Below are 17148 nucleotides of genomic sequence, written 5' to 3'. Positions count from 1 at the left end.
GGATCGCGGTTTCGATTCCCAGACCGGGCGTTGTGAGTGTTTATTGAGCGAAAACACCTAAAGCTCCACGAGGCTCCGGCAGGGGATGGTGGCGAACCCTGCTGTACACTTCCACCACAACTTTCTCTCACCCTTTGTTTCTGTTGTACCTGTTAAGGGTACACGTGTCTGTGGATTGCTCAGTCACTTGCACGTTAATTCCACTAGCAGGCTGTTCCGTTGATCGGATCGACTGGAACCCTCGTTGTCGTAAGCGACGGAGTGCCAACAACAATTCCAATGACATCCAAGATACATTGTTGGAATAATAAATCAACTTGTACATAATGAATGCTTTACTTCATCAATCTGAGAAGCTTGGCTAAGTTGAACTAAATAGCTCGTCTTTTCGTGTGGCCGTCTAACGATTCTGCCAAACACCACTACTATTATATAAACGTGTAACAAATACGATAAGGACTCACATACATAAAGCAGTGAGTTGAACAACATCGATCAGCTGTGATCATACAAAAACATACTCATCAGGTCTCTGGAAAGCTGAAAACCGGGAAGGGAGATAACTCCAATAAAACTTGGTTAATCACACTTTTTGGACAAGGCAAAGTGGAGTGAATCGAGTTTTTAAACCTGACTGGGGAAAGCAGTAGGCGTGCTTCAGTCTTATTATATCTTCTTAGTGAACTATATTCTATTTTGTAAGACTAGGAGTAATCAATACATGGTGAATATGTCTGAGTAATCAATGTCTGGTGAATATGGTGGGTGGGGCATTGTTTCCTATTCAAACTGCTCCAGCCTTTGGAATGTCATTCTCGCAGTATGTAGCAGAGCATTATCCTGATGGAAGAACATCTTTTGTCTTGAAACCAAAGATGGTTGTTTTTCTTCTAACACTGACTTAAGCTGTTCACAGTAGATCTCCTTTGTTATCGTTTGGTTTGGGTTTAAAAGTTCACAGTGGACTAAACCTTTCATATCCCACCAAACAGATAACAACATCTTACATGGGTGAAGACCTTCTTTATCCTGGGGTGTTGGTGTTTCTCCTTTCCCTACCCACTGTATTCAGCACTTGACATTTTTATAGAGAACCCATTTCTCATCACCAGTCACTATTCGGTCTGAAAAAGGTTCATTCATGAGATGTGACAGTAAAGAAGAGCACACATTCACTCTCTGTACACGATTAGACTCAGAAAATTTGCGAGGAACCCATTGACCCAATTTGATGACTTTTCTGATGGCAGCAGATGTCAATGAATGGTTGAATGATCAAATCCAAGCTTCTCTACTAGTTCCTCAACAGTTATGATAGGATTTTGTTCCACCAGGGTTTGCAGGACGTCCTTGTCAAGTTCTACAGGCCAGAAATTTTGGGAGAAGAGGAAGTCAATTACATCAACAACCCCAGTACTTGTCTGGTATTTATTTTATTGACTCTGAAAGGATGAAAGGCAAAGTTGACCTTGGTGGAATTTGTACTTAGAATGTAAAGAGAGGTGAAATGCTGCTAAGCATTTTGCCCAGCATGCTAATGATTCTGCTAGCTAACTGCCTTAAATCAAATGGATATTTGTTGGTTTTGAAAATGAGTATTCAATTGTTTTGAAATTAACTGAATTAATGCATAATATTGGTTTCAAATTTTGGTACAAGGGCAGCAGTTTTAGAGGAGGAGGTAAGTCAATTACATTGATCCCAATGCTCAACTGGTATTATTTTATCAACCCCAAAAAGCTGAAAGGCAAAATCAGCCTTGGTGGAATTAGATTGCTTATAGATGTTTAATGTGAAAAAACATCAGTCTTTAAACTTTATTTGGTCACCAATATTTCCATTTCAATTTTTGAGATATGCTCACACAAAGTATTAGTTTAATCATTCTATAAACTCAATCATTCATGTTTGTTTTTTAAAGCTAATGTATTCTATTCCAAAGTTAAATAAAAAGCTTGTCTAAGTCATTAGAATATATCAAATGTCTCTGAACATTACTCTCTAACAGTATTGTGCCACCATTAAGGCAGTGAGCTGGCAGAAACATTAGCATGCCAGGCAAAATGCTTAGCAGTATTTCGTCTGTCTTTATGTTCTGAGTTCAAATTCCGCTGAGGTCGACTTTGCCTTTCATCCTTCCAGGGTTGATAAATTAAGTACCAGTTGCATACTGGGGTCAATCTAATTGACTGGCTTCCTCCCCAAAACTTTCGGGCCTTGTACCTAGAGTAGAAAAGTATTGTGCCACCATTCCTAGATGTTTCTTCTATTTCTTGAAACGGTTGCAATAGTAAAGATGAAGTTCTAGTACTTGGGAAATTATATTCCATGACAATAGTTGCCCTGTAGGATGGAACAAAAAAAAAAGAAAGAAAAAATGGTTAGTGAAAAGCCAAAGTAAATGCAAATTGTCTGTAGTTATGGGGTGGAATCCTCTCACACCAGACTAGATAAATAGATTAGTGAAAAACTTTTAAAAAGTAACTGAATCCTACTTCCTTTTGAATATTGAGCTCACAGAAAATGAACAGGTTTATTTATTTATTTATTTATTAAGCATGGAATAAATTTTCATAAAAGATTAGGAGTATAAGGGGAAATTGAATCTCCCCTGTGTACACTTGTTAGTTATTTTATTGACTTCAGAGAGATGAAATTAAAGTAAACACATGACGTTTGCTAAGTTTTTACATAATTGTACCAATGTTGACATTTTCAGAGACAGTTTGGCGTAAAAGTATTTTCTGTAATACCAAATCCTAGTCAGCATTATTTTCACATATATATGGATTTATTTTGATATTAGTTTCCTGTAATGGACTTGGCATAGTTTTCCTGTATTTTGAGCAGAAGAAAATTTTCATGTTCATACCTTTCTCAAGTGCATTAGTGATGTAAGTAAAAGGAAATAGTTACAATCAGGAACTGAAATTGCAAGATTTGTGTTCCTGAATTGTTGCTTGCTTTTATAAATAACTCCAGTACACCGGAATCATAATGGAAAATTTTTGGGGAAGTGCTGAAAGTTCATCTATTTCTGCAATCCATATTGTACTTATAAACATTTATAGTCTCTAAGACTGGAATTTTTTAATAAACATCAGAAAGAAAATAGAAGAAAAAAAAAAGTTTACTTTTTCAAAAGGACCACTGCAAACTATTGGCCTGCCTCCTCTTATGAAGAAGGCGGAGTTTTGAAGGTTAGTATACTTTGGGGAAGTGTTTCAAAGCTTCCATCTTTGATTCTGTTTTGCACACACAAATATGTACACATAAATGAAGGGTAACGATATTTTTTTTACACTTCAAGGGTTTTTAGTCAACTACATCCATTCAAATCTTATTCCTGTTTTAGAGGTTTTGTATGAGACAATGAGACAAAAGTCATAACCAGTAGCCTAAAGGATTGTTCAGACATAAACATATGTAAATACATACATTCATACTTACATACATACATATATACATATAGTACACACACATACACACAAATGTATGTGTGTACTATGTATGTATATGTTATGTGTGTGCATACAAGAATATATACAGTTTCTGCCTATCAAATTCCATTCTCAACTCCTCTGCTTAGCAACTGCATCATGAAATTTCTACACACAATTACAACAGAACAGAATTCAAAACTATACAGGAAAATATTAGCTAGTAGCAACTTTGTTCTCTATAAAAATTTCCACAAAAATAGATTACTTAGCTGTAAATTTCTTAACATTCAGAATATTCTATCAAATGTAATCTTATAGGTGGTATCAAAAAGTTCCTGGACTAGTTCTGAAGCATGGCAGCACATGGTTGCATGTGCAGTGAAAGCTAGCAGTGACCTTCATGAGGTAGTGTGCTGAGTGACATTGCTGTGTTTACTTTGTAAGTTGTGAAATTTGTGTTTTTGTGATCACATGTATGCTGTAGTCTACAATTTTGTCATGGACAGGAACAAAGAGCTAATGTGAAATTTTGCATTAAACTTGGGAAGTCTGCAACAGAGGCATTGAGCATTCTTCAACAAGCTTACAGCGCTGAGGCAATGGGTTGTACACAATGTTTCGAGTAGCATGGGTACTTCAAAAGTGGAAGAACATCTCTGGAAGATGAGCGATCTAGAAGACCTGCCACAAGTGTCACCCCCAGAAATGTGCCGAAAATTCATCAGCTTGTGCATGAGGATTGTCAGAGGACAATCAACAACATTGCTGATGTTGTTGGTCTGTCATATGAGTCCATGCAGGCCATCCTAACATCTGATTTGGACATGCAGCATGTCTCTGCCAAGTTTGCTCCCTGCCTGCTGACCACCATTGAAATCTGTCAAGATCTCTGTTGGTGTACTGCTGACGACCCATTCTTCGTGTCAAGGATCATCACCCTGAGACAAAAGCTGCAGTCATCACAATGGAAGAGCCCTTCATCTCCACAACCAAAGAAGACACAACAGATTGGCAGCTCAGTCAAGAGCATGCTCATCGTTTTTGTTTTGACATCTGTAGTATTGTTCATTGAGAGAGGATATTTGGCAAAAGTGACCAGATCTGTGCAACACGAAGACTTGGATTCTTCATGACAACAATGCACCCTATCACCAAACTCCCCTCACTCATAAGTTTGTCACCAAAAACAATACAGAATCGCTTCTGCACCCACCAAATTTTCCAGATTTAGCACCTGTGGATTTCCATCTCTTCCCCAAGATGAAAATGCAGCTCAAGGGTCACTGTTTTAACATTGTTGTCAAGATCCAGAGCAAATCACAGAAGGTCTTTGACTTACTTACAGAAAATTACTTCCAGGCTGGATTCCAAAAGTGGTAGGAATGCTGGGACCAGTGTTTGCTGCACAAGGTGACTATTTTGAAGGAGATGATGTCAAAACTTAGGTACATCTATTATTTCTTCCTAAACATAACTTTTTGGTACCACCTTCGTATTAATATTGTTTTGAATAAATCATGCACTATCTTCATAATTTTGAGATTTTGATAATGTGATTGCTTGCTTTTAGAATGATCTTGTAAGTGCAAGAGCCTGGATCTGGCCAATTTGAATGTGAAACAGGTAGAATAACTGGGTCAGATGTAACCAGTTTAAATGCTAAAGGGTTAAACAGCAATTTATTTCAATATTGAAATACAGACCAAAACTCATTACACAAATTATAGAGTATAATACACTGAACTGCAAAAGAAATGCGAGGTGTGTGTGACTGTGAAATATGTTTTAATTTCATTATGTCAGAGATAAATTTTGATAAATCTGATAAAGTCAGTTTCTTGGATGCACTTTGACCACAGTCTATGGGTCATTGTCATGTGTTCTGGTAGTGGGCAGATCCAGCACATCAAAATTGTAGGGCGTGACATGTTCAATACTGTGTATACCCTCCCTAGGTGTTCAAAACAGCCATACACCATCAGTACATGGAGTGCATGAGGCAGTTCACAGAAGCCATTGGCACCTGTGCCCACACCTTGAGGAAAGCTGTCTCTAGTTCCATACAAGTTGTCAGCCTTGGGACCACCTGGTTCAGTTGTCTCTGGATTTCATCCCACAGGTGTTCAATGGGGTTCAAATCTGGGCTGAGAGCCAGCCATGGCATGGTTCTGATGTTGTGCTGATGCGAGAAGTCTGTGGTGACCCTGGCCATGTAGTAGGGAGCATTGTCCTGCTGGGACACATGGCTATGGGGACGTGCGAAGAAGGGCACAGTGTGAGGTCTTAGGATCTGGTCAACATAGTGTTGCACCGTAATGCTATTCCCTCTGCCTGCACATTTTGGAACACATGGGGCCCAATTCTCTGATTCAGGCCTATAGCACTCTAAACCATGATGCTTTAGCCACCCCACACATCTCTCCATAACACATGCATATCTGTAGCATTCACCCCTCCTATGCCACACTTTCACCCTGCCATCCGAGATGGAAACGCAGTATTGGCTCTGGTCAGAGAAGACTGATGCCGCCAATGTTGGTACTGTGTAGCCCACTGTAGTTGTGCCTGATGGTGGTGGGCAGTGAGGACAGGCCTTCAAGCAGGATGACAGCAATGCAAGTTGTTGGCAGCCAGTCAACGTCGTATCATGTCATTGCTGATGGATTGCTGTCCAGTGCCAATGGTCTCGCGAGCTGTCATGCTGGCCAGTCAGAAGCAATCACAGAAATGTTTCAGGTAGATGAAGCGGTCTTGCCTGGGCATGGTCACCTGGGGGCGTCTTCTGCGTGCATGATCTGAAGTGCTGTTGGTGTTGTTGTATCACTGTTGCAATAGATAGTGCTGATATGGACATTGTAACCTTTCGCAATAACCAGGGCACACTGCCCTGCTTGCAATCGGCCGATAGCTTGTTCTGTCTGTGCTGCTGATAATTGGGTCATACCTGATGCGTCCAAATTACAAATGCCAGGAATGCAGTTTAAGTTGATTTTTATACCCATAACCTCCATGAGATGCATGTGCATTTCGGTTTTCATGACAGTTGTTTGTGACTGCCACCCACGGCATTCAACACAACTGCGTTTTGGCATCTCATTTCAGGGAAAGTTGAAAGGTTACCTGCAATTTGGGTTTCAGTCATAAACCAGTATGCCTTGGAATATTTGCACTTACATCCCCCCAAAAAATTTTCAGAATTTACTATATAAAAATGACATTTGAAAAAATTATGTTTCTTTTGCGGTTCAGTGTAAATGATTTCTGATTTTCATTTCAAGTAATGATTTCTGATTTTAAAAGACTGATTTATGTGACACTGGAATGTTTCAAGCAACCTCATCATCATCATCATTTAACATCCGCTTTCCATGCTAGCATGGGTTGGACAATTTGACTGGGGACTGGCGAACTAAATGGCTACATCAATGATAATATATTAAGAGATGCCAGAAATGCTGATACCAGTATCAACTGAGAAAGATTGATGATCCAAATCATAATGCAGAGTGCTAGAGAATAAGTTATGCATTTAGTGAGCTAATCTATCAATCTTGTTACAATTCTTTTTTGAAGAGAATTCACTTCAGTTGTAATGTGAATGCGCTTGAGAGATGCCTCAACATCATTCTATCATTCTGTTGTCACATGTGGCCATGCGACAATGAACAATTTCATAATGCCACTTATGTGTGTATGGATGTGTTTTGTGAGGTCTTTTAATGAAAATTTTCTGAGATATCTCATAAACAAGATGTTGGTTCCTAACTATGAAGCAAAGCTCTATCATTGGAATTTAGACAACAACAATGTATAGAATCCTATTCTAAACTTTAGAGAACTTATATTTATTTACTGGTTGGATTTATAGAATATGTGATCTTTGTCTATTTATGTGTTTGGAAACCACAACTTGCAAAGATTATCATTTAAAGAACTTAAAAGCATTAGAATACTAATTACAAATAAGAACGTGAATATATGATCAGTGTGAAAAAAGTTGTTGATCTCAAAGAGGTGTAGGTTTTCTTTCTCACAGATTTTACATATTATATTAACATCTATTTACCATCTGACTTTCACAACAATGTGTTTTTTCTTTATGTTTGTTTTTTGTCTCAGGCTATGTTAACTCTGTTGTGATTGTATTATGGGGGTGGTTTTCATGAGTATGTTCCATTTATATTTTTTGTGTTGCAATGTGTGGATGTACTTGACATCTGTAGTATTTTTTATACTTACCCCAACAGTAACAATATACAATGTCACCCTACGGGTGGCATTGTATATTGTTTTAGCAAGAAACTCATACTGCATTAGACAGTTTTATCTTCATGACATTTTAAGGTTGCTGCTAAATGTGTGTTATGTCTTCAGTAGAAATGTGATACAATTAACATTTCAATAACATTTTGGAGATTTAAGGGATTTGCCATCATTTTTGTTTATTGAATATTTTGTGGATATCTCTTCCTATTGGATTGCTGTCAACAAATAAATATTATAGGGTCCAGTGCTTTGATTTATCTAGGGGCCTATAATGCTGCTAAGTTGGCTCTGCAAGAACCATGTCGTTGGGAAGCAAACTTCTTAATCATAAAGTCATGCCTCTGTGTGTGTGTATATATATATACATACATATACACACACATTTTTGTATATATGTATGTATGTGTGTATATATATATATATATATATATATATATATATATGTGCAGGTGTAGATGTTGTGGTAAGAAGCTTGCTTTACAACCAGATGGTTCTGGGTTCGCTCCCATTGTGTGACAACTTTCGTAAGTGTCTTCTACTATAGCCTCAGGCTAACCAAAGCCTATCGAGTGGATTTGGTAGGCGGAAACCGAAAGAAGCCTGGTGTACGTGTGTGTGTGTGTGTGTGTCTGTGTTTGTCCCCAACCACTGCTTGACACCCAGTCTTAGTGTGTTTATGTTCCAATAACTTAGCAGTTTAGCAAGAGTGGGCAATAAAATAAGTGCCAAGCTTAGAAAAGAAAAAAAGAAAAAATGTAATGGGTGCTGAAAATACTTCAAGGCAGTGCCCTAACATGGCTGCAGTCTAATGACTTAAACAAGTAAAAGATAAAAGATGATAATAATAATAATAATGATAATAATAATAATAATAATAATAATAATAATAATAATAATAATAATAATAATAATGATAATAATAATAATTATAATATATATATACATAAAGTAGACCTCCATAGGTTTCAGTGATGAGTGTTTTAATTGTTCATTGAATTATGGTGTGAGAATTTCAAAAACATATGTACTCTTAACAATGTTCTCAAGGAGAATTAATATGACAGTCTGACTCTTTGAATTGTAATTACAGATCCTCCAATGAGGTTCAAAAATCAAATTTTATCCACAATCTTGGAGTTGACTTAAGGCTATGGTAAAAAATTCTGTGTACTGGAATTGAACTTGTGACCTTATGGTTGCAAAAGGAACTTTTTAGCCATTCAACTATGCCAGCATCCTTTTACTTTATATATATATATATATATATATATATATATATATATATATATATATGTGTGTGTGTGTGTGTGTGTGTGTGTGTGTGTGTGTGTGTGTGTGTGTGTGTGTGTATGTGTATATATATATATATATATATATATATATGTATGTATATATACTGGCACTTGTGCTGGTGGCATGTGAACCAAACATTGGACTGACTCCTGTGCAGGTGGCATGTAAAAAACACCATTTGAGCGTGGTCGTTGCCAGTACTGCCGGACTGGCCCTCATGCTGGTGGCACGTAAAAAGCACCCACTACACTCTTGGAGTGGTTGGCATTAGGAAGGGCATCCAGCTGTAGAAACTCTGCCAGATCAGATTGGAGTTTGGTATAGCCATCTGGTTTGCCAGTACCCAGTCAAATCGTCCAACCCATGCTAGCATGAAAAGTAGACATTAAATGATGATGATGATGATGATGATGATGATATATGCATTTACATATATTGATGCCAGCATGGTAAAAAGATTTAAAATGATGATGAATGATGATATAAATATATAGATATACATATATACATATATGCATCTATATGGATGAATATGTTTATAATTTATAATGTGTGTGTGTGTGTGTAAAGTGTAATATTTCCCACACTTATAGCATTTCCCATATTTCTATTTCCTATTTTGAAATCAGTACTCTACTAGTGTGTGTGTGTGGACATTATTTCCTTTTGTACTTCCCATATTCCTGTCTGCTTGTCTGTCTGTCGCCATCCATCCATCCATCCATCCATCCATCCATCTATCTATCTATCTATCTATCTATCTATCTATCTATCTATCTACCTACCTACCTACCAACCTACCTCCACACATACTCAAGTATATATGAATATAAGTATATATATACATGTGTGTGTGTGTTTATCTCACTTGTTCAACTTAAATTCCTTGGATAAATATTAATTAATGAAATTAGCATGATGTCTTAAAATATAAATCAAGTATTACTCATTTATTAACAAATTCATACAAATATCTTGTTGATTTTGCTGTTCTACCTGATCTTATACAAAGCCACAAATTTGTAGGGTGTGTAAGTATAGTTGATTCCATTATATTACAGACACTTATTTGTTAATTAGTTAGAACAACAAAGTAGAATTTTAAACCAAGATGAAGAGAGATGGAAACTAAATTCTGAAACATTTAATGTGGTACATTTAGTTTTGGTTCTGACAAAAAACTACTACAATAATAATTTATTATAAAATGGCCAACAACGGGTAGTAAGTTACAAAATTCTTTCATTCTCTCCATTTCCTGTAATTCAGACGACCTCATGGTCCCAGCAGACAAAATGGAAAAGGAGTTCCCTTGGAGGATGACGAGGGAGATTCACTGGAACAGTAACTCTGACTCATGGGGTTCACACTTGCAGAGTCATCTCTGCCCTCTTAGCAATGAACAGGGATATGATCTGGTGGGGCTGAGAACACCGGTCTCCATAGCCACAGGCTCAACCATAACCTATCAGAGAGCAACTGATATTTTGACAGTTTGCTCTCCTCAGCCTGACTAGCAGTGGAGCCTGGGTTGGTAGCTGAACATACTAAATTGCTGCTGGAGAAGGTGTCACAGCATGTGGCATCCCAGATGAGAGGCCTGTCACCATGGAATAGGAAAATTGTCATGCTGTCGGGCCTATTACCATCCCCTTGGTCTAGCTCCACTGGCTTGAGTTGGGAAGGGAAACCTGTGGTGTTTAGGTCATGTGTTGTGATTTTGTTAAGGGTGGCATGGCATGAAAGGCATCCAGTACTATAGGGGCATGACAATGGGTACAAACTGAAAGAATCCACAATGGATCTGCAGCAGCATTTCTGAGGCTCACTGGTCAGAGGTCAAGCCTCAGGGTAACACCAATGTGCAGTAGTGGTTATAATTGATTGAGAAAAATAACACACTTTGGATCAGGCAATGCAGAATGTTATAGTTATTAGTTGCAGTGCATATTGGCCAATTGAAGATGAATATATGTAATATATGTGAATGAAATTTGTAGTGTGTACCACTGACTCTCAGTGAGAGGTCATTGAAATAAACATTCATCAACTTCCATCTTCTAGTTCTGCTTTTGATGTCAGTGACTGCAGTCTTTGGAGTTAACTGTTGTTAGCTCACCTATCCCAACAAACCCCAAAATCTGCACTGAGCTGTTCACCTTTCACTAGCTCTTAATCCCTACAAACCACTTTTCATCCCTTCAGTTTTAGCATACACATCTTAGATCTAATGATATAGTATTCCTATTTGGTAGGATCTAAACAGACTAAAGTCATTTTTGTCACTTCTACTTCAATGGTGCTGTGATATTCAAAAATTTCATTAACCTATCAACTCATTCCCCTTCTAAACTTTTATTTAACATTTCCGCTCTCGTTTTCCTTAATTTATTCTGTAATTTGGTTTTTAATGATACATGACGTTAAACTATCAGAAATTGGGTCCCTGTCTACTTTTTCTATTTGAGCTGATTTATATTCTCTGTGGCCAGCAACCATATTACATGGACATTCTATACTAACTGATCTTTTAATCTAATTAATGTTCTACTTAAATACAATTTACTTAGTTGCACTTGGTCCTCATTAATGTGCTTAGTTTGTTTATTAGTTAATCAAAATTGTAAGAACATGATAAATTGTTCTTATGCACTCTTATATTCACCTGATACCTCTGCACTATTCCAGTGAGTTCAAAATATATTTCAAAATCTGTTCATGTCCCTCTCAAAACATAAACAACTTATAGACTTGTACATCCAACAACCATTCATGCTCAGATCTTCCATTTTAAATCTCAAAGGATCTCTTTCACTTTAACTTCCAACTATCATTCATGCTCAGTACCATTTTCATCTCCCTCAGACTGTTAAAAGTTGAATGCCTGTATATCTATCAAAAGTTCTGATCTCATTAATGGCACTTATACACATATCAAATATCTGAGATGGTTTGGTAGTTATCTTTTGCTTCCCAGATCACTCCAAACCATACATATTAATGCAGATTATTGAACCGCTTACCATTCTCTAACCATAGATTAGTCATACAAACTGATATATATACACATATGTGTGTGCGTGTGTGTGTGTGTGTGTGTGTGTGTATTCTTCCTCTCCCTTAAAATATCTATGACAATGTTGAAACCATATTTTTTAGATATATACATATGCCAGCTTAACTGTGTGGTTAAGAAATTCACTTCTCAACCATATAGTTTTTGGTTCAGTCCTACTGCATTGCAACTTGGACAAGTATCTTCTACTGTGCCACCAGGCTGACCAAAGCCTTGTTTGTGGATTTGGTAGACTGAAAAAAGCCTGTTCTTTGTGTGTGCATGTTTGTGTGTGTGTGTGTGTGTGTGTGTGCATGCATGTGTACGTCTTTGTGGCTCCTTGTCTTGATACCATGTCATTTAACATCCATTTTCCATACTGACATGGGTTGGATGGCTTCACAGGCGCTGGCAAGGTCAAGGGCCACACCAGGTTCCATAGTCTGTATTAATTTGAAATATATCTTGAAATGCAGGTTCCCAAGAATGAAAGACCTGAAATGTAAAAAGGACAGAGGAAATAAAAATGCAGCCATAGCATAATTGTGAGGAAGGAAGTTTTGAATGTAAAAGAAAGAGAGAAAGGTTTAAAAAAGGCAGCAGGAACTTGATGACATTTATAGAAATAAACATTATGTTAATAGTGCACAAAGGTATGTTGTCTGTGGAAGAACATGGCTCAAAAGGTCTTAATCAAAAATGTTTTATGTATGAGAGATTACATGAAGTGAGACAGGTTGGAATTTCCTAGAAATCATCTAATCTGTGAGATCATGTTTTTCTTGCTTTAATTTTAATTTAGTTCCCTGTGAGAAGAGGAAGCATGACTGTCAATCTGATATTAGAATGAATTGGCAAGGTGAATAAATTAAGATAGCAGATCGTAAATGACATGGTCAGGTTTCTTAACAATGCATCTCTCGAAACAGATAGATTCACCACCACCACCACCACCAAGTCAATGAAGGTGCCTCTATGCGGTCATTTGGTCTGCTTGAAAAAGCAGTCAGATCTCTTTCATATCACACCCTACAACTCAGGAAACAAAGGGTAGTTTAAATAATTATATATTTACACATACGGTTTATATACTTACATCTGGATAAAATAAATGGAATGATCTAGATCATTGATCAATTGGGACTGATCTGGGATTAAGCAGTAGAAGCAGCAACATCACTACTACCATCAGCTACCCTTTTTCTATAGCAACATATATGCCTCAGTATGGCCACAGTCTAATGACTGAAACAAGTAAAAGATATATATATATATATATATATATATATATATATATATATATATATATATATATATATATATATATATATATATGTATATGTATGTATGTATGTATGTATGTATGTATGTATGTATGTATGTATGTATGTATGTATGTATGTATGTATATATGTATATATATATATATATATATATATATATATATATATATATATATATATATATATATATAGGCATTTAGGGTTGTTGCTTAATCTGCTGGTGCCTGTCTTTGTGGATTCTGTCAAAGACCTAGTCTAATAAGAACAGGTTTTTAGTGACATTTATTCTCCACCAGTTCATAACCAATTCCAATCAAAAATGGTTAAATTAACCCCACTACTTGATTGGTACATTATTTATCAACCTCAGAGGGTTGAAAGACAAAGTTGACTTTGGTGGAATTTGAACTCAGAGGCCAGAACAAATATCCTAATGTGTTGTATTTGGTCCTCTAATGATTCTGTCAATTCACTGCCTCTCTTTAACCTTTTTGATACCAATCAACCTGAGGTTGTTGTTGATTCTTTGATATAAATTTCCCTCTTTAAAGTGATAACATTCTTCTATTATAATTTCACATTAAATAATGTTCAAAACACCAGCTTCTTTAGAAAGACAAAGTTGTTTTACTAAATTCTCCATTATTTTCAAAATTAATTGAAACAAAGGCAAAATATGGTAACAAAAGGGTGAATAGCATGTTTATTGATTTATCTGTTTATTTATTCACTCAGTACATTTTTGATTTCTTTATTGTCCCTAGCTAAATGCTATAATATACTCATGAATGAAAGTCTTAATATATGACAATGTTGCTTCAGTTAAAAAAAATATAATCATTTGACAATTGTCTTTTGGAACAGAAGAAATGTATTTATTGAATTAGCTGATGTGTATGTAGCAGGGAGAGGGGTCATTATTCAAATAAATAATGGGTGAATAAAGCACATGAGTTGCTTTTTAACATAATTTTCAACATCTTATTTTTTCCTTTTTTTTTGTTTTGTTGTTTCAAATTCAAAAGAGTGATGTTAATTTATGGCAAATTTAAGAATTTTCTAATGGATAACATCTGTTAGGTAACAAGGGATGTAAACCAACAACAGAAAGTACCCAGCAAAATGTGTATTAGGCTGCTCTGCAGACTGAATCAGCCTATGCCTGCATAGAATATTAGCTGTTAAAATGATGACAAAAGATGATAATTTGATTATTAGAGCAAACAGTTTAATTTTTGACAGTTAGGTGCTAGTGTTAAGAAAAGTCAATTTTAAAAAAATCATATTTTAGTGAATTAAGCTAAGAATATTCTTTGTTTAAAAGCTTAATATAATATTAGCTATACAGTTTGAATCTTAGGTGATAAGTTGTATTTCTATTTTAACCACTAAAACACTATTTATATACTATATCAATACAACTGTTTGATTGCGTTGATATGTATAAATGTGTGTGTTTAAATGATATTTAAATATTTAAAATATTTGGATATATGAAATATTGCACCAAACTTTTCCTCCACCACCTACTCATTTAAAGTCAATAACTTAAATGAATATTTTAACTATGTTGTCTCTTCCTGTAACTTTATAATGTTTTCTTCTTCTTCTTCTTCTTTTTCTTCTTCTTCTTCTTCTTCTTCTTCTTCTTCTTCTTCTTCTTCTTCTTCTTCTTCTTCTTCTTCTTCTTCTTCTTCTTCTTCTATGTATGTATGTATGTATGTATGTATGTATGTATGTATGTATGTATGTGTATGCATAGTGGCATAGTTGCTACAGTTTTTGGTTCATGATCTTAGGGTTATGTGTTCAATTTCTGTTGGTGCATTGCATCCTTGAACAAGGCATTTCATTTCACATTTCTCCACTCTAGCTCAGCTGCAATGAGCACCAGCCAAGTACCCTACCTGTTACAACTTGGATGTTTTACTGAATTAAAGGTGAAGGAGCTTGCGACTACATAGGCACCTAAAACAATTAGCAGAAGCATGCTATATGTTATCAACTCATACTTGCTAGCAAGTGACAGCTGACTTAACTGTACTTTACATATGTTTGTGTGTATGTATGTACGTATTCACACACACACACACACATACACACGTGTATGCATCTATCATATATGTTTACCTATTTATATGTGCATGCATGTGCACCTGTGTGTATAGCTATATCTGCATCTGTGTGTTTGTGCGTGTGTACATGTGTATGTGTGTGTCTGTATGAATACTTACATACACCCCGCACATACATGAAGTATAGTAATATATATATGTGTGTTTGTATACATATGTATGTGTGTGTTTATATCTATGCATACGCATGCAAACACACACACACATTCAAACATGCAATCATATACACATATATAAAGCAACATTTGAACAACATATGTCATCAATTTGATATTTGATACATATTATTAGTTTTATTATTTTAGAGATCATTCTCTGAAAGCTAGTTGTGTGAAAACTTGACTGAATTAAATAGTTTCTCAAGACATTAGCACTTTACTAGAAATTTCAACTGTTATGATAACAGTTACTTTCATTTCATTTTGCATATGATCTACTTAATTGAGACGGTTAACATCTCTCATTCACAATGGAATATTCATATTCTGGCAGGAAAATCATATCTGATATTTTCCCTGGGTACTTAACTGCAGTTAAAGAGAGACCTAAAGGGAATTAACAGATGTCATTGTCAGAAAACTTGACACAAAAAATCTTAAAAAAAGAAAAAGAAAAAAAAAAGAAGAAAATAAGTAAAACAATCTTGGTATCCAGCTATGCAATAATAATGTTAATAATTAAAAATACATGAGCTGCTTGTTTGATGCAAGATTTTATGTTCAGTTGTGTATGTAAGTGCAGAGATGTAAACCTACTTGTCTATGTTTGTGTTACCACCACCACCACCACTACCACCATCATCATCATCGTCGTCATTGTCATCATTATGTCATCATCATCATCAGCAGCAGCAGCAACATCATTGCCAATGCCATTGCTTCCATCATCACCACCATCGCTAATACGGATTCTACCGTCACCACCAATTCCACCTTCACTACTAATTCCACTACCATACTCTCCTCTTCCTCTTCCTCCTCCTCTTATTCCTGATGGGCAAGAGGCTTTCCTTGTCTTCAAGGATATTGGTAGATAAAGCAACACATAAGCATATAAATTTTCCTGGGGTATTTAGTCCAGAACTCCAGCATTAGTTCTTGAAGATTTTAATTCAGAGAATAACATAACCTAAACTGCAAGCAGTTCCTCTCCATCTAACATTCCCTGTGCCCACCAGACTATGACATGCTAGATCTTGTTAGAAGCCTTCTTATGGTCAACAAAAACAATATAGAGTCATTTTCTTTTGAACATAAACCTATCTCACCTGTCTTGGAAGAAATATGGCATCTGTGATTGCATGTTTTAATAAAAACCCATCTCATATATTAGCCATCACGACTTAATACTGTATTACCTTTCTGTTAACACCATAATTTGATTTCTCAGTGACACAGGGTCTACATAATTTCCTCTTTCTGGTTTATATCCTTCATTTTGTAGTATTAGGTCATCAAGTATGAAATTTGTAGAAAAAAAAAAAGTTTGCTAATGTTTTATAAATACAAGGAATAGTTTTATTAATCAAAGTATGCACCCATATTGTCAATACACTTTTGTCATTTCAGCGGTAGCTTGTCCAGCCCGGAACTGTAAAAGCCTGGCAATCTAGAGTCAATAAAATCTTGGAAGGCCTATTTTACAGCATCGTTGGAATTAAATTTTTTTCCTAT

This window comes from Octopus bimaculoides, chromosome 1 (assembly GCF_046866305.1).
Source record: "Octopus bimaculoides isolate indiv1 chromosome 1, ASM4686630v1, whole genome shotgun sequence".
In the NCBI taxonomy this organism is placed as follows: Eukaryota; Metazoa; Mollusca; class Cephalopoda; order Octopoda; family Octopodidae; genus Octopus; species Octopus bimaculoides.
Note: the sequence above shows the minus strand (reverse complement) of the source record.